Source organism: Oryzias latipes, chromosome 18, assembly GCF_053564925.1.
Source record: "Oryzias latipes strain Hd-rR chromosome 18, Olatipes_Hd-rR_3.1".
Lineage (NCBI taxonomy): Eukaryota > Metazoa > Chordata > Actinopteri > Beloniformes > Adrianichthyidae > Oryzias > Oryzias latipes.
In genome coordinates, this window is record NC_136254.1 from 15,113,479 (window position 1) to 15,139,767 (window position 26,289).

Genomic DNA, 26,289 nt, shown 5'->3' on the forward strand with positions numbered 1-26,289 from the left:
AGGAAATATATCACTTGCGCTCTCAAGCTTAGTTCAAGAGTTAAATCTTGTGTCCACAAGTCAGTCTTCGGTCTGCCTTTTCTAAGCAGATGGCACTCTGCTAGATGCATCCCCATTTGGAGGCTTGTTATACTCCGCCTCTGAATGCTTAAGGTTCAGTCTAGCAAAAATAATATCAAAACCTATGATCCCTCATGGCTCTCAAGTTCTCTCTTGCAGTATCCAGTCGCCCTTGGCTAAATAAAAAATTTGAGAACCATTAATATCATATACAAGGCATCAAATCCAGCCGAGCTGTAATCCTCTGCTACGTGGGATGTTGACCTTCCTCATCTACAAATCTCCTTGGCTACTCTTCCCATCTACTACTCCTACTCCTCGATGGCCTCCTGAAGGTGCGTCCCTCTGAAACTGTCAAAGATTACTTTTATCATTGGAATATGCAGGTCATATATTTCACTATTGTTTCACTGTTGGAATTTGTAATTATGGTGGTTTCTAGGGTGCGATAAATCCACAATGGGTCTTTACCTTAACTATCTACTAAATTTCACTTTCTCAGATTTGTTTTTTTTAAAAGCACTGTTATTTAATTTATCTCAATCATTTTGAAACTGATCAGTTTCTGGGTTATTTATGTATTCTTGTCAAGACTAATACTGCTTTGTTTTCTATCTATGCATCGCATCCTGAGCCTGCGAACCCTCACGCCCCGATCAGCTTCTCCGTTTCCAGGAAATGATGTCACCCATGCATTCCCTGATCTGGTGCTGCAACGATGCCTGCTCAACGTACCTATTGCTGCACTGAAAGTGAAGGGGTGGTGGACCTCCTCTGCGTTCCAAGGACACTTCTGGCTTGAATCAATCTATGTCAGCTGCAGAATGAGTGTGAAATTCTTGGATTATAAATGTTGAAAGAAAATTATTTGTCAGGTGGAAGCCTCAAAATTTAGGTTGCTCTAAGTTGTATCAATTCAATCATTTTAGTTGGTATGCCAAATGGGAGAAAACTTTGTGGCCGTTAAGCTCGTTGTGGTATTGTCGTTGGAGTTCGTAATAACGGAAGTTATTAAGCCTGCGTGAGTAGCATGCATAATGTGTATATAATGGCGTCGAGCCCGTCATAGTGTGATGGCAGCTTAGAATAATGGATTTTACTAAGCTTGTGTGAATATTATGCCAGATGAAATGTTTATGGCCGTTAACCCGTCATAGTATGTGATGGAAGCTTCAAATATGGGGTTATTTCATTCATGGCATAGGATGTCATCGGGAGCATTGTATTGGATGTAAGTTTGTGTCATCCTAGGGTCGTCCATGGCGGCTAGAATTATAGTTCCGCACAGCGTTTTGCGGACGTGGGCTTTACGTTCTAAGATCAGGTAGGAGTACTTCTTATGTCGGCTCCCATTTCATTTCTTTCCCTCTCTCTTTGAGGTAGTATGCTCCCCTGGTGTATGGGAGCGGCCCAACGGTCAATAGTGCCGGGGTAAACGCATAGCAGATACACTAGATAGCATGTTCCCTTCGTAGAGTGGTTCTCGAACGGGGGCGGCCCAACGGTCAATGGTGCCGGGGTAAACACATAGCAGATACACTAGATAGCATGTTCCCTTCGTAGAGTGGTTCTCGAAGGGAGCGGCCAAAACGGTCAATGGTGCCGGGTAAACACATAGCAGGTACACTAGATAGCATGTTCCCTTCGTAGAGTGGTTCTCGAACGGGAGCGGCCAAACGGTCAATGGTGCCGGGTAAACACATAGCAGATACACTAGATAGCATGTTCCCTTCGTAGAGTGGTTCTCGAAGGGAGCGACCCAAACGGTCAATGGTGCCGGGTAAACACATAGCAGATACACTAGATAGCATGTTCCCTTCGTTGAGTGGTTCTCGAAGGGATCGGCCAAACGGTCAATGGTGCCGGGTAAACACATAGCAGATACACTAGATAGCATGTTCCCTTCGTAGAGTGGTTCTCGGAGGGAGCGGCCCAACGGTCAATGGTACCGGGTAAACACATAGCAGTCATACTGGAAAATGAAATGAAATGAAGTGAAAATGGAATGCAGCCAAAAACACACCTCATCTTATTTACACACTGATTATACATTCACATTTTCTTCTTCTGGATGATCTTGGCGTTGGGGGTTTTTGTTACCCTAAAGCGTAAGGAAAATAATTATCTTAAGAGAAGTCCTCCCTCAAGTAGAAGCCGCGAATGATGAGTATAAAATGCATGGTGTTTAAATTGAATCAGGTTGTGTAATCTTGTTGGCTCCCCTCCAGTCTTCTTTTTCTCTCTCTCTCTTCAGATAGTATGCTCCCCTGGTGAACGGGAGCGGCCCAACGGTCAATGGCGCCGGGTAAACACATAGCAGATACACTAGATAGCATGTTCCCTTCGTAGAGTGGTTCTCGAAGGGAGCGGCCAAACGGTCAATGGTGCCGGGTAAACACATAGCAGTCATACTGGAAAATGAAATGAAATGAAATGAAATGAAGTGAAAATGGAATGCTGCCGAAAACACACCTCATCTTATTTACACACTGATTATACATTATACATTCACATTTTCTTCTTCTTCTGGATGATCTTGGTGTTGGGGGTTGTTACCCGAAAGTGTATGGAAAAATAATTGTCTCAAGGAATTGAACGGAGCCTTATGCCAAAACGAAGTTGTGAATCAAATTGTGAATGTCATCCTAAAGATGTTGTGAAAACCTAAAGATGTCGTGAAATAAATGTTCTTCTGCAAGAGTTGTCTGACTGAAATAAGCGACTCGTCGCATTTCGGGCAGACACTCGGCAGAATTGAAGGTTACTCCCCTAGGGCGGGTCTGTTAATTAACCCACCTGCTTAGCGTCCTATTTAAGTCAGGTGTACAATTGTTCATTCTCTCTTACCTTAAGCGCTCATTCTTTGCCCCTCCCTCCTCCCCGGCTTCCACCTGTGGGCTCCGTTACGGGGGTTGTTACCCGAAAGTGTATGGAAAAATAATTGTCTCAAGGAATTGAACGGAGCCTTATGCCAAAACGAAGTTGTGAATCAAATTGTGAATGTCATCCTAAAGATGTTGTGAAAACCTAAAGATGTCGTGAAATAAATGTTCTTCTGCAAGAGTTGTCTGACTGAAATGTGACCAAAAAACAACACTTTTTTGAACTACAAATGAGATCTTTGCCTTTTGAGTGCATTTTGTATTTAAAAATCATTTTGTCACTAAAAAGAGCCAAAAGTGTCAAAAAAGCATTTTGACTCAAATTCTGACTGTTTTCACTTTGCAACTTGAAATGTGAGCAAAAAACAACACTTTTTTGAACTACAAATGACATCTTTGCCTATTGAGTGTATTTTGTTTTTAGAAATCATTTTGTCACTAAATAGAAGCCAAAAGTGTCAAAAAAGCATTTTTACTCAAATTATGACTGTTTTGACTTTTCAACTTGAAATGTGACCAAGACACTACACTTTTTTGAACTACAAATGAGATCTTTGCCTTTTGAGTGCATTTTGTATTTAAAAATCATTTTGACACTAAAAAGAGCCAAAAGTGTCAAAAAAGCATTTTGGTTGAAATTCTGACTGTTTTCACTTTGCAACTTGAAATGTGACCAAAAAACAACACTTTTTTGAACTACAAATGAGATCTTTGCCTATTGAGTGTATTTTGTTTTTAGAAATCATTTTGTCACTAAATAGAAGCCAAAAGTGTCAAAAAAGCATTTTGACTCAAATTATGACTGTTTTGACTATTCAACTTGAAATGTGACCAAAAAACAACACTTTTTTGAACTACAAATGAGATCTTTGCCTTTTGAGTGCATTTTGTATTTAAAAATCATTTTGTCACTAAAAAGAGCCAAAAGTGTCAAAAAAGCATTTTGGTTGAAATTCTGACTGTTTTGACTATTCAACTTGAAATGTGACCAAAGAAACAATACTTTTTTGAACTACAAATGAGATCTTTGCCTATTGAGTGTATTTTGTTTTTAGAAATCATTTTGTCACTAAATAGAAGCCAAAAGTGTCAAAAAAGCATTTTGACTCAAATTATGACTGTTTTGACTTTTCAACTTGAAATGTGACCAAAAAACAACACTTTTTTGAACTACAAATGAGATCATTGCCTTTTGAGTGCATTTTGTATTTAAAAATCATTTTGTCACTAAAAAGAAGCCAAAAGTGTCAAAAAAGCATTTTGACTCAAATTATGACTGTTTTGACTATTCAACTTGAAATGTGACCAAAAAACAACACTTTTTTGAACTACAAATGAGATCATTGCCTTTTGAGTGCATTTTGTATTTAAAAATCATTTTGTCACTAAAAAGAAGCCAAAAGTGTCAAAAAAGCATTTTGGCTCAAATTCTGACTTTTTTGACTATTCAACTTGAAATGTGACCAAAAAACAACACTTTTTTGAACTACAAATAAGATCTTTGCCTATTGAGTGTATTTTGTTTTTAAAAATCATTTTGTGACTAAAAAGAGCCAAAAGTGTCAAAAAAGCATTTTGGTTGAAATTCTGACTGTTTTGACTATTCAACTTGAAATGTGACCAAAAAACAACACTTTTTTGAACTACAAATGAGATCTTTGCCTTTTGAGTGCATTTTGTATTTAAAAATCATTTTGTCACTAAAAAGAGCCAAAAGTGTCAAAAAAAGCATTTTGACTCAAATTCTGACTGTTTTGACTTTTCAACTTGAAATGTGAGCAAAAAACAACACTTTTTTGAACTACAAATGACATCTTTGCCTATTGAGTGTATTTTGTTTTTAGAAATCATTTTGTCACTAAATAGAAGCCAAAAGAGTCAAAAAAGCATTTTGACTCAAATTCTGACTGTTTTCACTTTGCAACTTGAAATGTGACCAAAAAACAACACTTTTTTGAACTACAAATTAAATCTATGCCTTTTGAGTGCATTTTGTATTTAAAAATCATTTTGTCACTAAAAAGAGCCAAAAGTGTCAAAAAAGCATTTTGACTGAAATTATGACTGTTTTGACTATTCAACTTGAAATGTGACCAAAAAACAACACTTTTTTGAACTATAAATGAGATCTATGCCTTTTGAGTGCATTATGTATTTAAAAATCATTTTGTCACTAAAAAGAGCCAAAAGTGTCAAAAAAGCATTTTGGTTGAAATTCTGACTGTTTTGACTATTCAATTGAAATGTGACCAAAAAACAACACTTTTTTGAACTATAAATGAGATCTTTGCCTTTTGAGTCCATTTTGTATTTAAAAATCATTTTGTCACTAAAAAGAGCCAAAAGTGTCAAAAAAGCATTTTGAATCAAATTCTGACTGTTTTGACTATTCAACTTGAAATGTGACCAAAACACAACACTTTTTTGAACTTCAAAAGACATCTTTGCCTTTTGAGTGCATTTTGTATTTAAAAATCATTTTGTCACTAAAAAGAGCCAAAAGTGTCAAAAAAGCATTTTGGTTGAAATTCTGACTGTTTTCGCTTTGCAACTTGAAATGTGACCAAGACACCACACTTTTTTGAACTACGAATGACATCTTTGCATTTTGAGTGCATTTTGTATTTAAAAATCATTTTGTCACTAAATAGAAGCCAAAAGTGTCAAAGAAGCATTTTGAATCAAATTATGACTGTTTTCACTTTGCAACTTGAAATGTGACCAAAAAACAACACTTTTTTGAACTACAAATGAGATCTTTGCCTTTTGAGTGCATTTTGTATTTAAAAATCATTTTGTCACCAAAAAGAGCCAAAAGTGTCAAAAAAGCATTTTGGTTGAAATTCTGACTGTTTTCACTTTTCAACTTGAAATGTGACCAAGACACCACACTTTTTTGAACTACAAATGAGATCTTTGCCTTTTGAGTGCATTTTGTATTTAAAAATCATTTTGTCACTAAAAAGAGCCAAAAGTGTCAAAAAAGCATTTTGGTTGAAATTCTGACTGTTTTGACTATTCAACTTGAAATGTGACCAAAGAAACAATACTTTTTTGAACTACAAATGAGATCTTTGCCTATTGAGTGTATTTTGTTTTTAGAAATCATTTTGTCACTAAATAGAAGCCAAAAGTGTCAAAAAAGCATTTTGGTTGAAATTCTAACTTTCACTTTTCAACTTGAAATGTGACCAAAAAACAACACTTTTTTGAACTATAAATGAGATCTTTGCCTTTTGAGTGCATTTTGTATTTAAAAATCATTTTGTGACTAAAAAGAGCCAAAAGTGTCAAAAAAGCATTTTGGTTGAAATTCTGACTGTTTTGACTATTCAACTTGAAATGTGACCAAAAAACAACACTTTTTTGAACTACAAATGAGATCATTGCCTTTTGAGTGCATTTTGTATTTAAAAATCATTTTGTCACTAAAAAGAAGCCAAAAGTGTCAAAAAAGCATTTTGACTCAAATTCTGACTTTTTTGACTATTCAACTTGAAATGTGACCAAAAAACAACACTTTTTTGAACTACAAATAAGATCTTTGCCTATTGAGTGTATTTTGTTTTTAGAAATCATTTTGTCACTAAATAGAAGCCAAAAGTGTCAAAAAAGCATTTTGACTCAAATTCTGACTGTTTTCACTTTGCAACTTGAAATGTGACCAAAAAACAACACTTTTTTGAACTACAAATGAGATCTTTGCCTTTTGAGTGCATTTTGTATTTAAAAATCATTTTGTCACTAAAAAGAGCCAAAAGTGTCAAAAAAGCATTTTGACTCAAATTCTGACTGTTTTCACTTTGCAACTTGAAATGTGAGCAAAAAACAACACTTTTTTTAACTACAAATGACATCTTTGCCTATTGAGTGTATTTTGTTTTTAGAAATCATTTTGTCACTAAATAGAAGCCAAAAGAGTCAAAAAAGCATTTTGACTCAAATTCTGACTGTTTTCACTTTGCAACTTGAAATGTGACAAAAAACAACACTTTTCTGAACTACAAATGAGATCTTTGCCTTTTGAGTCTATTTTGTATTTAAAAATCATTTTGTCACTAAAAAGAGCCAAACGTGTCAAAAAAGCATTTTGACTGAAATTTTGACTGTTTTGACTTTTCAACTTGAAATGTGACAAAAAAACAACACTTTTTTGAACTACAAATGACATATTTGCCTTTTGAGTGCATTTTGTATTTAAAAATCATTTTGTCACTAAATAGAAGCCAAAAGTGTCAAAAAAGCATTTTGACTCAAATTATGACTGTTTTGACTTTTCAACTTGAAATGTGACCAAGACACCACACTTTTTTGAACTACAAATGAGATCTTTGCCTTTTGAGTGCATTTTGTATTTAAAAATCATTTTGTCACCAAAAAGAGCCAAAAGTGTCAAAAAAGCATTTTGGTTGAAATTCTGACTGTTTTCACTTTTCAACTTGAAATGTGACCAAGACACCACACTTTTTTGAACTACAAATGAGATCTTTGCCTTTTGAGTGCATTTTGTATTTAAAAATCATTTTGTCACTAAAAAGAGCCAAAAGTGTCAAAAAAGCATTTTGGTTGAAATTCTGACTGTTTTGACTATTCAACTTGAAATGTGACCAAAGAAACAATACTTTTTTGAACTACAAATGAGATCTTTGCCTATTGAGTGTATTTTGTTTTTAGAAATCATTTTGTCACTAAATAGAAGCCAAAAGTGTCAAAAAAGCATTTTGGTTGAAATTCTAACTTTCACTTTTCAACTTGAAATGTGACCAAAAAACAACACTTTTTTGAACTATAAATGAGATCTTTGCCTTTTGAGTGCATTTTGTATTTAAAAATCATTTTGTGACTAAAAAGAGCCAAAAGTGTCAAAAAAGCATTTTGGTTGAAATTCTGACTGTTTTGACTATTCAACTTGAAATGTGACCAAAAAACAACACTTTTTTGAACTACAAATGAGATCATTGCCTTTTGAGTGCATTTTGTATTTAAAAATCATTTTGTCACTAAAAAGAAGCCAAAAGTGTCAAAAAAGCATTTTGACTCAAATTCTGACTTTTTTGACTATTCAACTTGAAATGTGACCAAAAAACAACACTTTTTTGAACTACAAATAAGATCTTTGCCTATTGAGTGTATTTTGTTTTTAGAAATCATTTTGTCACTAAATAAAAGCCAAAAGTGTCAAAAAAGCATTTTGACTCAAATTCTGACTGTTTTCACTTTGCAACTTGAAATGTGACCAAAAAACAACACTTTTTTGAACTACAAATGAGATCTTTGCCTTTTGAGTGCATTTTGTATTTAAAAATCATTTTGTCACTAAAAAGAGCCAAAAGTGTCAAAAAAGCATTTTGACTCAAATTCTGACTGTTTTCACTTTGCAACTTGAAATGTGAGCAAAAAACAACACTTTTTTGAACTACAAATGACATCTTTGCCTATTGAGTGTATTTTGTTTTTAGAAATCATTTTGTCACTAAATAGAAGCCAAAAGAGTCAAAAAAGCATTTTGACTCAAATTCTGACTGTTTTCACTTTGCAACTTGAAATGTGACAAAAAACAACACTTTTCTGAACTACAAATGAGATCTTTGCCTTTTGAGTCTATTTTGTATTTAAAAATCATTTTGTGACTAAAAAGAGCCAAACGTGTCAAAAAAGCATTTTGACTGAAATTTTGACTGTTTTGACTTTTCAACTTGAAATGTGACAAAAAAACAACACTTTTTTTAACTACAAATGACATATTTGCCTTTTGAGTGCATTTTTTATTTAAAAATCATTTTGTCACTAAATAGAAGCCAAAAGTGTCAAAAAAGCATTTTGACTCAAATTATGACTGTTTTGACTTTTCAACTTGAAATGTGACCAAGACACCACACTTTTTTGAACTACAAATGAGATCTTTGCCTTTTGAGTGCATTTTGTATTTAAAAATCATTTTGACACTAAAAAGAGCCAAAAGTGTCAAAAAAGCATTTTGGTTGAAATTCTGACTGTTTTCACTTTGCAACTTGAAATGTGACCAAAAAACAACACTTTTTTGAACTACAAATGAGATCTTTGCCTATTGAGTGTATTTTGTTTTTAGAAATCATTTTGTCACTAAATAGAAGCCAAAAGTGTCAAAAAAGCATTTTGACTCAAATTATGACTGTTTTGACTTTTCAACTTGAAATGTGACCAAAAAACAACACTTTTTTGAACTATAAATGAGATCTTTGCCTTTTGAGTGCATTTTGTATTTAAAAATCATTTTGTGACTAAAAAGAACCAAAAGTGTCAAAAAAGCATTTTGGTTGAAATTCTGACTGTTTTGACTATTCAACTTGAAATGTGACCAAAAAACAACACTTTTTTGAACTACAAATGAGATCATTGCCTTTTGAGTGCATTTTGTATTTAAAAATCATTTTGTCACTAAAAAGAAGCCAAAAGTGTCAAAAAAGCATTTTGGTTGAAATTCTAACTGTTTTCACTTTTCAACTTGAAATGTGACCAAAAAACAACACTTTTTTGAACTATAAATGAGATCTTTGCCTTTTGAGTGCATTTTGTATTTAAAAATCATTTTGTGACTAAAAAGAGCCAAAAGTGTAAAAAAAAGCATTTTGGTTGAAATTCTGACTGTTTTGACTATTCAACTTGAAATGTGACCAAAAAACAACACTTTTTTGAACTACAAATGAGATCATTGCCTTTTGAGTGCATTTTGTATTTAAAAATCATTTTGTCACTAAAAAGAAGCCAAAAGTGTCAAAAAAGCATTTTGACTCAAATTCTGACTTTTTTGACTATTCAACTTGAAATGTGACCAAAAAACAACACTTTTTTGAACTACAAATAAGATCTTTGCCTATTGAGTGTATTTTGTTTTTAGAAATCATTTTGTCACTAAATAGAAGCCAAAAGTGTCAAAAAAGCATTTTGACTCAAATTCTGACTGTTTTCACTTTGCAACTTGAAATGTGACCAAAAAACAACACTTTTTTGAACTACAAATGAGATCTTTGCCTTTTGAGTGCATTTTGTATTTAAAAATCATTTTGTCACTAAAAAGAGCCAAAAGTGTCAAAAAAGCATTTTGACTCAAATTCTGACTGTTTTCACTTTGCAACTTGAAATGTGAGCAAAAAACAACACTTTTTTGAACTACAAATGACATCTTTGCCTATTGAGTGTATTTTGTTTTTAGAAATCATTTTGTCACTAAATAGAAGCCAAAAGAGTCAAAAAAGCATTTTGACTCAAATTCTGACTGTTTTCACTTTGCAACTTGAAATGTGACAAAAAACAACACTTTTCTGAACTACAAATGAGATCTTTGCCTTTTGAGTCTATTTTGTATTTAAAAATCATTTTGTCACTAAAAAGAGCCAAACGTGTCAAAAAAGCATTTTGACTGAAATTATGACTGTTTTGACTTTTCAACTTGAAATGTGACAAAAAAACAACACTTTTTTGAACTACAAATGAGATCTTTGCCTTTTGAGTGTATTTTGTATTTAAAAATCATTTTGACACTAAAAAGAGCCAAAAGTGTCAAAAAAGCATTTTGGTTGAAATTCTGACTGTTTTCACTTTGCAACTTGAAATGTGACCAAAAAACAACACTTTTTTGAACTACAAATGAGATCTTTGCCTATTGAGTGTATTTTGTTTTTAGAAATCATTTTGTCACTAAATAGAAGCCAAAAGTGTCAAAAAAGCATTTTGACTCAAATTATGACTGTTTTGACTATTCAACTTGAAATGTGACCAAAAAACAACACTTTTTTGAACTACAAATGAGATCTTTGCCTTTTGAGTGCATTTTGTATTTAAAAATCATTTTGTCACTAAAAAGAGCCAAAAGTGTCAAAAAAGCATTTTGGTTGAAATTCTGACTGTTTTGACTATTCAACTTGAAATGTGACCAAAGAAACAATACTTTTTTGAACTACAAATGAGATCTTTGCCTATTGAGTGTATTTTGTTTTTAGAAATCATTTTGTCACTAAATAGAAGCCAAAAGTGTCAAAAAAGCATTTTGACTCAAATTATGACTGTTTTGACTTTTCAACTTGAAATGTGACCAAAAAACAACACTTTTTTGAACTACAAATGAGATCATTGCCTTTTGAGTGCATTTTGTATTTAAAAATCATTTTGTCACTAAAAAGAAGCCAAAAGTGTCAAAAAAGCATTTTGACTCAAATTATGACTGTTTTGACTATTCAACTTGAAATGTGACCAAAAAACAACACTTTTTTGAACTACAAATGAGATCATTGCCTTTTGAGTGCATTTTGTATTTAAAAATCATTTTGTCACTAAAAAGAAGCCAAAAGTGTCAAAAAAGCATTTTGGCTCAAATTCTGACTTTTTTGACTATTCAACTTGAAATGTGACCAAAAAACAACACTTTTTTGAACTACAAATAAGATCTTTGCCTATTGAGTGTATTTTGTTTTTAAAAATCATTTTGTGACTAAAAAGAGCCAAAAGTGTCAAAAAAGCATTTTGGTTGAAATTCTGACTGTTTTGACTATTCAACTTGAAATGTGACCAAAAAACAACACTTTTTTGAACTACAAATGAAATCTTTGCCTTTTGAGTGCATTTTGTATTTAAAAATCATTTTGTCACTAAAAAGAGCCAAAAGTGTCAAAAAAGCATTTTGACTCATATTCTGACTGTTTTGACTTTTCAACTTGAAATGTGAGCAAAAAACAACACTTTTTTGAACTACAAATGACATCTTTGCCTATTGAGTGTATTTTGTTTTTAGAAATCATTTTGTCACTAAATAGAAGCCAAAAGTGTCAAAAAAGCATTTTGACTCAAATTATGACTGTTTTGACTATTCAACTTGAAATGTGACCAAAAAACAACACTTTTTTGAACTACAAATGAGATCTTTGCCTTTTGAGTGCATTTTGTATTTAAAAATCATTTTGTCACTAAAAAGAGCCAAAAGTGTCAAAAAAGCATTTTGGTTGAAATTCTGACTGTTTTGACTATTCAACTTGAAATGTGACCAAAGAAACAATACTTTTTTGAACTACAAATGAGATCTTTGCCTATTGAGTGTATTTTGTTTTTAGAAATCATTTTGTCACTAAATAGAAGCCAAAAGTGTCAAAAAAGCATTTTGACTCAAATTATGACTGTTTTGACTTTTCAACTTGAAATGTGACCAAAAAACAACACTTTTTTGAACTACAAATGAGATCATTGCCTTTTGAGTGCATTTTGTATTTAAAAATCATTTTGTCACTAAAAAGAAGCCAAAAGTGTCAAAAAAGCATTTTGACTCAAATTATGACTGTTTTGACTATTCAACTTGAAATGTGACCAAAAAACAACACTTTTTTGAACTACAAATGAGATCATTGCCTTTTGAGTGCATTTTGTATTTAAAAATCATTTTGTCACTAAAAAGAAGCCAAAAGTGTCAAAAAAGCATTTTGGCTCAAATTCTGACTTTTTTGACTATTCAACTTGAAATGTGACCAAAAAACAACACTTTTTTGAACTACAAATAAGATCTTTGCCTATTGAGTGTATTTTGTTTTTAAAAATCATTTTGTGACTAAAAAGAGCCAAAAGTGTCAAAAAAGCATTTTGGTTGAAATTCTGACTGTTTTGACTATTCAACTTGAAATGTGACCAAAAAACAACACTTTTTTGAACTACAAATGAAATCTTTGCCTTTTGAGTGCATTTTGTATTTAAAAATCATTTTGTCACTAAAAAGAGCCAAAAGTGTCAAAAAAGCATTTTGACTCATATTCTGACTGTTTTGACTTTTCAACTTGAAATGTGAGCAAAAAACAACACTTTTTTGAACTACAAATGACATCTTTGCCTATTGAGTGTATTTTGTTTTTAGAAATCATTTTGTCACTAAATAGAAGCCAAAAGAGTCAAAAAAGCATTTTGACTCAAATTCTGACTGTTTTCACTTTGCAACTTGAAATGTGACCAAAAAACAACACTTTTTTGAACTACAAATGAAATCTATGCCTTTTGAGTGCATTTTGTATTTAAAAATCATTTTGTCACTAAAAAGAGCCAAAAGTGTCAAAAAAGCATTTTGACTGAAATTATGACTGTTTTGACTATTAAACTTGAAATGTGACCAAAAAACAACACTTTTTTGAACTATAAATGAGATCTATGCCTTTTGAGTGCATTATGTATTTAAAAATCATTTTGTCACTAAAAAGAGCCAAAAGTGTCAAAAAAGCATTTTGGTTGAAATTCTGACTGTTTTGACTATTCAACTTGAAATGTGACCAAAAAACAACACTTTTTTGAACTATAAATGAGATCTTTGCCTTTTGAGTCCATTTTGTATTTAAAAATCATTTTGTCACAAAAAAGAGCCAAACGTGTCAAAAAAGCATTTTGACTGAAATTTTGACTGTTTTGACTTTTCAACTTGAAATGTGACCAAGACACCACACTTTTTTGAACTACAAATGACATCTTTGCCTTTTGAGTGCATTTTGTATTTAAAAATCATTTTGTCACTAAAAAGAGCCAAAAGTGTCAAAAAAGCATTTTGGTTGAAATTCTGACTGTTTTGACTATTCAACTTGAAATGTGACCAAAGAAACAATACTTTTTTGAACTACAAATGAGATCTTTGCCTATTGAGTGTATTTTGTTTTTAGAAATCATTTTGTCACTAAATAGAAGCCAAAAGTGTCAAAAAAGCATTTTGGTTGAAATTCTAACTTTCACTTTTCAACTTGAAATGTGACCAAAAAACAACACTTTTTTGAACTATAAATGAGATCTTTGCCTTTTGAGTGCATTTTGTATTTAAAAATCATTTTGTGACTAAAAAGAGCCAAAAGTGTCAAAAAAGCATTTTGGTTGAAATTCTGACTGTTTTGACTATTCAACTTGAAATGTGACCAAAAAACAACACTTTTTTGAACTACAAATGAGATCATTGCCTTTTGAGTGCATTTTGTATTTAAAAATCATTTTGTCACTAAAAAGAAGCCAAAAGTGTCAAAAAAGCATTTTGACTCAAATTCTGACTTTTTTGACTATTCAACTTGAAATGTGACCAAAAAACAACACTTTTTTGAACTACAAATAAGATCTTTGCCTATTGAGTGTATTTTGTTTTTAGAAATCATTTTGTCACTAAATAGAAGCCAAAAGTGTCAAAAAAGCATTTTGACTCAAATTCTGACTGTTTTCACTTTGCAACTTGAAATGTGACCAAAAAACAACACTTTTTTGAACTACAAATGAGATCTTTGCCTTTTGAGTGCATTTTGTATTTAAAAATCATTTTGTCACTAAAAAGAGCCAAAAGTGTCAAAAAAGCATTTTGACTCAAATTCTGACTGTTTTCACTTTGCAACTTGAAATGTGAGCAAAAAACAACACTTTTTTGAACTACAAATGACATCTTTGCCTATTGAGTGTATTTTGTTTTTAGAAATCATTTTGTCACTAAATAGAAGCCAAAAGAGTCAAAAAAGCATTTTGACTCAAATTCTGACTGTTTTCACTTTGCAACTTGAAATGTGACAAAAAACAACACTTTTCTGAACTACAAATGAGATCTTTGCCTTTTGAGTCTATTTTGTATTTAAAAATCATTTTGTCACTAAAAAGAGCCAAACGTGTCAAAAAAGCATTTTGACTGAAATTTTGACTGTTTTGACTTTTCAACTTGAAATGTGACAAAAAAACAACACTTTTTTGAACTACAAATGACATATTTGCCTTTTGAGTGCATTTTGTATTTAAAAATCATTTTGTCACTAAATAGAAGCCAAAAGTGTCAAAAAAGCATTTTGACTCAAATTATGACTGTTTTGACTTTTCAACTTGAAATGTGACCAAGACACCACACTTTTTTGAACTACAAATGAGATCTTTGCCTTTTGAGTGCATTTTGTATTTAAAAATCATTTTGACACTAAAAAGAGCCAAAAGTGTCAAAAAAGCATTTTGGTTGAAATTCTGACTGTTTTCACTTTGCAACTTGAAATGTGACCAAAAAACAACACTTTTTTGAACTACAGATGAGATCTTTGCCTATTGAGTGTATTTTGTTTTTAGAAATCATTTTGTCACTAAATAGAAGCCAAAAGTGTCAAAAAAGCATTTTGACTCAAATTATGACTGTTTTGACTTTTCAACTTGAAATGTGACCAAAAAACAACACTTTTTTGAACTATAAATGAGATCTTTGCCTTTTGAGTGCATTTTGTATTTAAAAATCATTTTGTGACTAAAAAGAGCCAAAAGTGTCAAAAAAGCATTTTGGTTGAAATTCTGACTGTTTTGACTGTTCAACTTGAAATGTGACCAAAAAACAACACTTTTTTGAACTACAAATGAGATCATTGCCTTTTGAGTGCATTTTGTATTTAAAAATCATTTTGTCACTAAAAAGAAGCCAAAAGTGTCAAAAAAGCATTTTGACTCAAATTCTGACTTTTTTGACTATTCAACTTGAAATGTGACCAAAAAACAACACTTTTTTGAACTACAAATAAGATCTTTGCCTATTGAGTGTATTTTGTTTTTAGAAATCATTTTGTCACTAAATAGAAGCCAAAAGTGTCAAAAAAGCATTTTGACTCAAAATCTGACTGTTTTCACTTTGCAACTTGAAATGTGACCAAAAAACAACAATTTTTTGAACTACAAATGAGATCTTTGCCTTTTGAGTGCATTTTGTATTTAAAAATCATTTTGTCACTAAAAAGAGCCAAAAGTGTCAAAAAAGCATTTTGACTCAAATTCTGACTGTTTTCACTTTGCAACTTGAAATGTGAGCAAAAAACAACACTTTTTTGAACTACAAATGACATCTTTGCCTATTGAGTGTATTTTGTTTTTAGAAATCATTTTGTCACTAAATAGAAGCCAAAAGAGTCAAAAAAGCATTTTGACTCAAATTCTGACTGTTTTCACTTTGCAACTTGAAATGTGACAAAAAACAACACTTTTCTGAACTACAAATGAGATCTTTGCCTTTTGAGTCTATTTTGTATTTTAAAATCATTTTGTCACTAAAAAGAGCCAAACGTGTCAAAAAAGCATTTTGACTGAAATTATGACTGTTTTGACTTTTCAACTTGAAATGTGACAAAAAAACAACACTTTTTTGAACTACAAATGACATATTTTCCTTTTGAGTGTATTTTGTATTTAAAAATCATTTTGTCACTAAATAGAAGCCAAAAGTGTCAAAAAAGCATTTTGACTCAAATTATGACGGTTTTGACTTTTCAACTTGAAATGTGACCAAGACACCACACTTTTTTGAACTACAAATGAGATCTTTGCCTTTTGAGTGCATTTTGTATTTAAAAATCATTTTGACACTAAAAAGAGCCAAAAGTGTCAAAAAAGCATTTTGGTTGAAATTCTGACTGTTTTCACTTTGCAACTTGAAATGTGACCAAAAAACAACACTTTTTTGAACTACAAATGAGATCTTTGCCTATTGAGTGTATTTTGTTTTTAGAAATCATTTTGTCACTAAATAGAAGCCAAAAGTGTCAAAAAAGCATTTTGACTCAAATTATGACTGTTTTCACTTTTCAACTTGAAATGTGACCAAAAAACAACACTTTTTTGAACTATAAATGAGATCTTTGCCTTTTGAGTGCATTTTGTATTTAAAAATCATTTTGTGACTAAAAAGAGCCAAAAGTGTCAAAAAAGCATTTTGGTTGAAATTCTGACTGTTTTCGCTTTGCAACTTGAAATGTGACCAAGACACCACACTTTTTTGAACTACGAATGACATCTTTGCATTTTGAGTGCATTTTGTATTTAAAAATCATTTTGTCACTAAATAGAAGCCAAAAGTGTCAAAGAAGCATTTTGAATCAAATTATGACTGTTTTGACTTTTCAACTTGAAATGTGACCAAAAAACAACACTTTTTTGAACTACAAATGAGATCTTTGCCTTTTGAGTGCATTTTGTATTTAAAAATCATTTTGTCACCAAAAAGAGCCAAAAGTGTCAAAAAAGCATTTTGGTTGAAATTCTGACTGTTTTCACTTTTCAACTTGAAATGTGACCAAGACACCACACTTTTTTGAACTACAAATGAGATCTTTGCCTTTTGAGTGCATTTTGTATTTAAAAATCATTTTTTCACTAAAAAGAGCCAAAAGTGTCAAAAAAGCATTTTGGTTGAAATTCTGACTGTTTTGACTATTCAACTTGAAATGTGACCAAAGAAACAATACTTTTTTGAACTACAAATGAGATCTTTGCCTATTGAGTGTATTTTGTTTTTAGAAATCATTTTGTCACTAAATAGAAGCCAAAAGTGTCAAAAAAGCATTTTGGTTGAAATTCTAACTTTCACTTTTCAACTTGAAATGTGACCAAAAAACAACACTTTTTTGAACTATAAATGAGATCTTTGCCTTTTGAGTGCATTTTGTATTTAAAAATCATTTTGTGACTAAAAAGAGCCAAAAGTGTCAAAAAAGCATTTTGGTTGAAATTCTGACTGTTTTGACTATTCAACTTGAAATGTGACCAAAAAACAACACTTTTTTGAACTACAAATGAGATCATTGCCTTTTGAGTGCATTTTGTATTTAAAAATCATTTTGTCACTAAAAAGAAGCCAAAAGTGTCAAAAAAGCATTTTGACTCAAATTCTGACTTTTTTGACTATTCAACTTGAAATGTGACCAAAAAACAACACTTTTTTGAACTACAAATAAGATCTTTGCCTATTGAGTGTATTTTGTTTTTAGAAATCATTTTGTCACTAAATAGAAGCCAAAAGTGTCAAAAAAGCATTTTGACTCAAATTCTGACTGTTTTCACTTTGCAACTTGAAATGTGACCAAAAAACAACACTTTTTTGAACTACAAATGAGATCTTTGCCTTTTGAGTGCATTTTGTATTTAAAAATCATTTTGTCACTAAAAAGAGCCAAAAGTGTCAAAAAAGCATTTTGACTCAAATTCTGACTGTTTTCACTTTGCAACTTGAAATGTGAGCAAAAAACAACACTTTTTTGAACTACAAATGACATCTTTGCCTATTGAGTGTATTTTGTTTTTAGAAATCATTTTGTCACTAAATAGAAGCCAAAAGAGTCAAAAAAGCATTTTGACTCAAATTCTGACTGTTTTCACTTTGCAACTTGAAATGTGACAAAAAACAACACTTTTCTGAACTACAAATGAGATCTTTGCCTTTTGAGTCTATTTTGTATTTAAAAATCATTTTGTCACTAAAAAGAGCCAAACGTGTCAAAAAAGCATTTTGACTGAAATTTTGACTGTTTTGACTTTTCAACTTGAAATGTGACAAAAAAACAACACTTTTTTGAACTACAAATGACATATTTGCCTTTTGAGTGCATTTTGTATTTAAAAATCATTTTGTCACTAAATAGAAGCCAAAAGTGTCAAAAAAGCATTTTGACTCAAATTATGACTGTTTTGACTTTTCAACTTGAAATGTGACCAAGACACCACACTTTTTTGAACTACAAATGAGATCTTTGCCTTTTGAGTGCATTTTGTATTTAAAAATCATTTTGTCACTAAAAAGAAGCCAAAAGTGTCAAAAAAGCATTTTGGTTGAAATTCTAACTGTTTTCACTTTTCAACTTGAAATGTGACCAAAAAACAACACTTTTTTGAACTATAAATGAGATCTTTGCCTTTTGAGTGCATTTTGTATTTAAAAATCATTTTGTGACTAAAAAGAGCCAAAAGTGTCAAAAAAGCATTTTGGTTGAAATTCTGACTGTTTTGACTATTCAACTTGAAATGTGACCAAAAAACAACACTTTTTTGAACTACAAATGAGATCATTGCCTTTTGAGTGCATTTTGTATTTAAAAATCATTTTGTCACTAAAAAGAAGCCAAAAGTGTCAAAAAAGCATTTTGACTCAAATTCTGACTTTTTTGACTATTCAACTTGAAATGTGACCAAAAAACAACACTTTTTTGAACTACAAATAAGATCTTTGCCTATTGAGTGTATTTTGTTTTTAGAAATCATTTTGTCACTAAATAGAAGCCAAAAGTGTCAAAAAAGCATTTTGACTCAAATTCTGACTGTTTTCACTTTGCAACTTGAAATGTGACCAAAAAACAACAATTTTTTGAACTACAAATGAGATCGTTGCCTTTTGAGTGCATTTTGTATTTAAAAATCATTTTGTCACTAAAAAGAGCCAAAAGTGTCAAAAAAGCATTTTGACTCAAATTCTGACTGTTTTCACTTTGCAACTTGAAATGTGAGCAAAAAACAACACTTTTTTGAACTACAAATGACATCTTTGCCTATTGAGTGTATTTTGTTTTTAGAAATCATTTTGTCACTAAATAGAAGCCAAAAGAGTCAAAAAAGCATTTTGACTCAAATTCTGACTGTTTTCACTTTGCAACTTGAAATGTGACAAAAAACAACACTTTTCTGAACTACAAATGAGATCTTTGCCTTTTGAGTCTATTTTGTATTTTAAAATCATTTTGTCACTAAAAAGAGCCAAACGTGTCAAAAAAGCATTTTGACTGAAATTATGACTGTTTTGACTTTTCAACTTGAAATGTGACAAAAAAACAACACTTTTTTGAACTACAAATGACATATTTTCCTTTTGAGTGTATTTTGTATTTAAAAATCATTTTGTCACTAAATAGAAGCCAAAAGTGTCAAAAAAGCATTTTGACTCAAATTATGACTGTTTTGACTTTTCAACTTGAAATGTGACCAAGACACCACACTTTTTTGAACTACAAATGAGATCTTTGACTTTTGAGTGCATTTTGTATTTAAAAATCATTTTGACACTAAAAAGAGCCAAAAGTGTCAAAAAAGCATTTTGGTTGAAATTCTGACTGTTTTCACTTTGCAACTTGAAATGTGACCAAAAAACAACACTTTTTGAACTACAAATGAGATCTTTGCCTATTGAGTGTATTTTGTTTTTAGAAATCATTTTGTCACTAAATAGAAGCCAAAAGTGTCAAAAAAGCATTTTGACTCAAATTATGACTGTTTTGACTTTTCAACTTGAAATGTGACCAAAAAACAACACTTTTTTGAACTACAAATGAGATCTTTGCCTTTTGAGTGCATTTTGTATTTAAAAATCATTTTGTCACTAAAAAGAAGCCAAAAGTGTCAAAAAAGCATTTTGGTTGAAATTCTAACTGTTTTCACTTTTCAATTTGAAATGTGACCAAAAAACAACACTTTTTTGAACTATAAATGAGATCTTTGCCTTTTGAGTGCATTTTGTATTTAAAAATCATTTTGTGACTAAAAAGAGCCAAAAGTGTCAAAAAAGCATTTTGGTTGAAATTCTGACTGTTTTGACTATTCAACTTGAAATGTGACCAAAAAACAACACTTTTTTGAACTACAAATGAGATCATTGCCTTTTGAGTGCATTTTGTATTTAAAAATCATTTTGTCACTAAAAAGAAGCCAAAAGTGTCAAAAAAGCATTTTGACTCAAATTCTGACTTTTTTGACTATTCAACTTGAAATGTGACCAAAAAACAACACGTTTTTGAACTACAAATAAGATCTTTGCCTATTGAGTGTATTTTGTTTTTAGAAATCATTTTGTCACTAAATAGAAGCCAAAAGTGTCAAAAAAGCATTTTGACTCAAATTCTGACTGTTTTCACTTTGCAACTTGAAATGTGACCAAAAAACAACAATTTTTTGAACTACAAATGAGATCTTTGCCTTTTGAGTGCATTTTGTATTTAAAAATCATTTTGTCACTAAAAAGAGCCAAAAGTGTCAAAAAAGCATTTTGACTCAAATTCTGACTGTTTTCACTTTGCAACTTGAAATGTGAGCAAAAAACAACACTTTTTTGAACTACAAATGACATCTTTGCCTATTGAGTGTATTTTGTTTTTAGAAATCATTTTGTCACTAAATAGAAGCCAAAAGAGTCAAAAAAGCATTTTGACTCAAATTCTGACTGTTTTCACTTTGCAACTTGAAATGTGACAAAAAACAACACTTTTCTGAACTACAAATGAGATCTTTGCCTTTTGAGTCTATTTTGTATTTTAAAATCATTTTGTCACTAAAAAGAGCCAAACGTGTCAAAAAAGCATTTTGACTGAAATTATGACTGTTTTGACTTTTCAACTTGAAATGTGACAAAAAAACAACACTTTTTTGAACTACAAATGACATATTTTCCTTTTGAGTGTATTTTGTATTTAAAAATCATTTTGTCACTAAATAGAAGCCAAAAGTGTCAAAAAAGCATTTTGACTCAAATTATGACTGTTTTGACTTTTCAACTTGAAATGTGACCAAGACACCACACTTTTTTGAACTACAAATGAGATCTTTGCCTTTTGAGTGCATTTTGTATTTAAAAATCATTTTGACACTAAAAAGAGCCAAAAGTGTCAAAAAAGCATTTTGGTTGAAATTCTGACTGTTTTCACTTTGCAACTTGAAATGTGACCAAAAAACAACACTTTTTGAACTACAAATGAGATCTTTGCCTATTGAGTGTATTTTGTTTTTAGAAATCATTTTGTCACTAAATAGAAGCCAAAAGTGTCAAAAAAGCATTTTGACTCAAATTATGACTGTTTTGACTTTTCAACTTGAAATGTGACCAAAAAACAACACTTTTTTGAACTATAAATGAGATCTTTGCCTTTTGAGTGCATTTTGTATTTAAAAATCATTTTGTGACTAAAAAGAGCCAAAAGTGTCAAAAAAGCATTTTGGTTGAAATTCTGACTGTTTTCGCTTTGCAACTTGAAATGTGACCAAGACACCACACTTTTTTGAACTACGAATGACATCTTTGCATTTTGAGTGCATTTTGTATTTAAAAATCATTTTGTCACTAAATAGAAGCCAAAAGTGTCAAAGAAGCATTTTGAATCAAATTATGACTGTTTTGACTTTTCAACTTGAAATGTGACCAAAAAACAACACTTTTTTGAACTACAAATGAGATCTTTGCCTTTTGAGTGCATTTTGTATTTAAAAATCATTTTGTCACCAAAAAGAGCCAAAAGTGTCAAAAAAGCATTTTGGTTGAAATTCTGACTGTTTTCACTTTTCAACTTGAAATGTGACCAAGACACCACACTTTTTTGAACTACAAATGAGATCTTTGCCTTTTGAGTGCATTTTGTATTTAAAAATCATTTTGTCACTAAAAAGAGCCAAAAGTGTCAAAAAAGCATTTTGGTTGAAATTCTGACTGTTTTGACTATTCAACTTGAAATGTGACCAAAGAAACAATACTTTTTTGAACTACAAATGAGATCTTTGCCTATTGAGTGTATTTTGTTTTTAGAAATCATTTTGTCACTAAATAGAAGCCAAAAGTGTCAAAAAAGCATTTTGGTTGAAATTCTAACTTTCACTTTTCAACTTGAAATGTGACCAAAAAACAACACTTTTTTGAACTATAAATGAGATCTTTGCCTTTTGAGTGCATTTTGTATTTAAAAATCATTTTGTGACTAAAAAGAGCCAAAAGTGTCAAAAAAGCATTTTGGTTGAAATTCTGACTGTTTTGACTATTCAACTTGAAATGTGACCAAAAAACAACACTTTTTTGAACTACAAATGAGATCATTGCCTTTTGAGTGCATTTTGTATTTAAAAATCATTTTGTCACTAAAAAGAAGCCAAAAGTGTCAAAAAAGCATTTTGACTCAAATTCTGACTTTTTTGACTATTCAACTTGAAATGTGACCAAAAAACAACACTTTTTTGAACTACAAATAAGATCTTTGCCTATTGAGTGTATTTTGTTTTTAGAAATCATTTTGTCACTAAATAGAAGCCAAAAGTGTCAAAAAAGCATTTTGACTCAAATTCTGACTGTTTTCACTTTGCAACTTGAAATGTGACCAAAAAACAACACTTTTTTGAACTACAAATGAGATCTTTGCCTTTTGAGTGCATTTTGTATTTAAAAATCATTTTGTCACTAAAAAGAGCCGAAAGTGTCAAAAAAGCATTTTGACTCAAATTCTGACTGTTTTCACTTTGCAACTTGAAATGTGAGCAAAAAACAACACTTTTTTGAACTACAAATGACATCTTTGCCTATTGAGTGTATTTTGTTTTTAGAAATCATTTTGTCACTAAATAGAAGCCAAAAGAGTCAAAAAAGCATTTTGACTCAAATTCTGACTGTTTTCACTTTGCAACTTGAAATGTGACAAAAAACAACACTTTTCTGAACTACAAATGAGATCTTTGCCTTTTGAGTCTATTTTGTATTTAAAAATCATTTTGTCACTAAAAAGAGCCAAACGTGTCAAAAAAGCATTTTGACTGAAATTTTGACTGTTTTGACTTTTCAACTTGAAATGTGACAAAAAAACAACACTTTTTTGAACTACAAATGACATATTTGCCTTTTGAGTGCATTTTGTATTTAAAAATCATTTTGTCACTAAATAGAAGCCAAAAGTGTCAAAAAAGCATTTTGACTCAAATTATGACTGTTTTGACTTTTCAACTTGAAATGTGACCAAGACACCACACTTTTTTGAACTACAAATGAGATCTTTGCCTTTTGAGTGCATTTTGTATTTAAAAATCATTTTGTCACTAAAAAGAAGCCAAAAGTGTCAAAAAAGCATTTTGGTTGAAATTCTAACTGTTTTCACTTTTCAACTTGAAATGTGACCAAAAAACAACACTTTTTTGAACTATAAATGAGATCTTTGCCTTTTGAGTGCATTTTGTATTTAAAAATCATTTTGTGACTAAAAAGAGCCAAAAGTGTCAAAAAAGCATTTTGGTTGAAATTTTGACTGTTTTGACTATTCAACTTGAAATGTGACCAAAAAACAACACTTTTTTGAACTACAAATGAGATCATTGCCTTTTGAGTGCATTTTGTATTTAAAAATCATTTTGTCACTAAAAAGAAGCCAAAAGTGTCAAAAAAGCATTTTGACTCAAATTCTGACTTTTTTGACTATTCAACTTGAAATGTGACCGGGAGCCGGTTTAGCTTGTGCTGGTTTGCGGCGCCTTCCGTCCGTGAAACCAGGGTTCGACTCCGGGCTGCTCCCTGTTCCCTTCTCTACTTCTGTGCCGGTCCCAAGCCCGGTTGCTTTGAGAGGGTTGCGTCAGGAAGGGCATCCGGCGTAAAACATTGCCAAGTTTACCATGCGACTCGTTCGCTGTGGCAACCCCTGATGGGAAAAGCCGAAAGAGAAACAACAACTTGAAATGTGACCAAAAAACAACACTTTTTTGAACTACAAATAAGATCTTTGCCTATTGAGTGTATTTTGTTTTTAGAAATCATTTTGTCACTAAATAGAAGCCAAAAGTGTCAAAAAAGCATTTTGACTCAAATTCTGACTGTTTTCACTTTGCAACTTGAAATGTGACCAAAAAACAACACTTTTTTGAACTACAAATGAGATCTTTGCCTTTTGAGTGCATTTTGTATTTAAAAATCATTTTGTCACTAAAAAGAGCCAAAAGTGTCAAAAAAGCATTTTGACTCAAATTCTGACTGTTTTCACTTTGCAACTTGAAATGTGAGCAAAAAACAACACTTTTTTGAACTACAAATGACATCTTTGCCTATTGAGTGTATTTTGTTTTTAGAAATCATTTTGTCACTAAATAGAAGCCAAAAGAGTCAAAAAAGCATTTTGACTCAAATTCTGACTGTTTTCACTTTGCAACTTGAAATGTGACAAAAAACAACACTTTTCTGAACTACAAATGAGATCTTTGCCTTTTGAGTCTATTTTGTATTTTAAAATCATTTTGTCACTAAAAAGAGCCAAACGTGTCAAAAAAGCATTTTGACTGAAATTATGACTGTTTTGACTTTTCAACTTGAAATGTGACAAAAAAACAACACTTTTTTGAACTACAAATGACATATTTTCCTTTTGAGTGTATTTTGTATTTAAAAATCATTTTGTCACTAAATAGAAGCCAAAAGTGTCAAAAAAGCATTTTGACTCAAATTATGACTGTTTTGACTTTTCAACTTGAAATGTGACCAAGACACCACACTTTTTTGAACTACAAATGAGATCTTTGCCTTTTGAGTGCATTTTGTATTTAAAAATCATTTTGACACTAAATAGAAGCCAAAAGTGTCAAAAAAGCATTTTGGTTGAAATTCTAACTTTCACTTTTCAACTTGAAATGTGACCAAAAAACAACACTTTTTTGAATTATAAATGAGATCTTTGCCTTTTGAGTGCATTTTGTATTTAAAAATCATTTTGTGACTAAAAAGAGCCAAAAGTGTCAAAAAAGCATTTTGGTTGAAATTCTGACTGTTTTGACTATTCAACTTGAAATGTGACCAAAAAACAACACTTTTTTGAACTACAAATGAGATCATTGCCTTTTGAGTGCATTTTGTATTTAAAAATCATTTTGTGACTAAAAAGAAGCCAAAAGTGTCAAAAAAGCATTTTGACTCAAATTCTGACTTTTTTGACTATTCAACTTGAAATGTGACCAAAAAACAACACTTTTTTGAACTACAAATAAGATCTTTGCCTATTGAGTGTATTTTGTTTTTAGAAATCATTTTGTCACTAAATAGAAGCCAAAAGTGTCAAAAAAGCATTTTGACTCAAATTCTGACTGTTTTCACTTTGCAACTTGAAATGTGACCAAAAAACAACACTTTTTTGAACTACAAATGAGATCTTTGCCTTTTGAGTGCATTTTGTATTTAAAAATCATTTTGTCACTAAAAAGAGCCAAAAGTGTCAAAAAAGCATTTTGACTCAAATTCTGACTGTTTTCACTTTGCAACTTGAAATGTGAGCAAAAAACAACACTTTTTTGAACTACAAATGACATCTTTGCCTATTGAGTGTATTTTGTTTTTAGAAATCATTTTGTCACTAAATAGAAGCCAAAAGAGTCAAAAAAGCATTTTGACTCAAATTCTGACTGTTTTCACTTTGCAACTTGAAATGTGACAAAAAACAACACTTTTCTGAACTACAAATGAGATCTTTGCCTTTTGAGTCTATTTTGTATTTAAAAATCATTTTGTCACTAAAAAGAGCCAAACGTGTCAAAAAAGCATTTTGACTGAAATTTTGACTGTTTTGACTTTTCAACTTGAAATGTGACAAAAAAACAACACTTTTTTGAACTACAAATGACATATTTGCCTTTTGAGTGCATTTTGTATTTAAAAATCATTTTGTCACTAAATAGAAGCCAAAAGTGTCAAAAAAGCATTTTGACTCAAATTATGACTGTTTTGACTTTTCAACTTGAAATGTGACCAAGACACCACACTTTTTTGAACTACAAATGAGATCTTTGCCTTTTGAGTGCATTTTGTATTTAAAAATCATTTTGACACTAA